At 33.8% G+C, this 1,336-nt stretch overlaps 1 non-coding gene across 1 annotated transcript; it reads left to right on the forward strand.

Annotated features, from left to right (window-relative positions):
• Positions 1-455: 455 nt before the first annotated feature.
• LOC125350912 lies at positions 456-562 on the forward strand. Its single transcript, XR_007210824.1, has one exon. It is a non-coding gene; the product is annotated as a U6 spliceosomal RNA (small nuclear RNA).
• The last annotated feature ends 774 nt before the right edge of the window (positions 563-1,336 follow it).

The following is a 1,336-nucleotide window of genomic DNA, read 5'->3' on the forward strand; positions in this document are numbered from 1 at the left end:
TTATAAAGTGTTTTCTCAGCAAGGATTCTATTTATCTTTGAAAGTATAGATTTTACAGCTCCACTTTCTATAAATGACTTTCTTTTTTTACAGTACTAGAGTTTGAGTTAGAGCCTCACACTTGCTAGGAAGGTGTTCTACCACTTGAGCCATACCCTTAACTGGTTTTTGCTTTTTTTATTTTTAAAATAAGATCTGTGTTTATGCACAGGATAACCCAGGGTATGATCCTCCTCTTCATATATTACTTAGAACTGAAATAATTTCTGTGAACCACCATGACCAGCGTTTTGTCTGCTGAGATACAGTCTCACAAACATTTTCCTATTTTCCAACGCCTGTATAGCTCAGATTACAAGTATGAGCTACCACATCTAGCTGACTTTTGAACTACATCATTTTATTTTTCTTTCTGTTTCAGTAACATAAAGAATTCTTTTAAAAAGTTCATAGTAGTGCTCATTTCAGCAGTACATATACTACAGTTGGAACAATTCTGAGAAGATTTGCATGTCCCTTGTGCAAGGGCGATACATAAATTCATAAAACTTTCCATATTTGTAAGCATTGAGTCCAAAGCCAGTATAGGAAAATGTGAGAAAAATTCTGAAAGATATAAGCACAGGTACTTTTTGAAATAGGACTCTAGTTGCCCCAGAAATAAGAGAAAGAACTGACAAATGGGACTACATAAAATTAAAGGGATACTGTGCATCAAAAGAACAATCCAAAGCAAAAGACAACCTACACAATGGAAATTTTATTGTGAGTATCCAACAGATACAAGATTAATATCCAGAATACACAAAAAACTCAAAGATTAGAAAAATAAAAGAACAAATGACCCAATTCACACAAACGAACAAAGGAATTGAACAGTTTTCATACAAATGACTAATAGACACAAAAATTAGTGTTATGTAAAAGTCTAATAATTACATGAAGAAATGTTCAACATCCTTAGCCATAAAATGACAGTTGAAACTACTCTATGATTCCATTTCACTCTAGTCAGAATAGTGATAATCAAATAAAAATGAACAACAAATGTTGCTGAGAATGAACAGGGGTTGAGGGAGGAGCCCCCAAACACCTTGGGTGAAAATCTAAACTGGTATGTTCACTACAACTACTAAACTACGGAACAACTTCAAAAACTACAAATACCTATAACACTACCATGTCATGCATGGGAATATACTTGAAGGAATGTAACTCAATGTACAAGAGGGACACCTCCATACCCATAATATTGTAACTCTCCTCACAATAGCCAGGCTATAAAATTGGCTGATTAGATAATTTATATCTAATCCATCAGTGGATTTTCTCATCT

This window comes from Perognathus longimembris, chromosome 4 (genome assembly GCF_023159225.1).
Source record: "Perognathus longimembris pacificus isolate PPM17 chromosome 4, ASM2315922v1, whole genome shotgun sequence".
Classification (NCBI taxonomy): domain Eukaryota; kingdom Metazoa; phylum Chordata; class Mammalia; order Rodentia; family Heteromyidae; genus Perognathus; species Perognathus longimembris.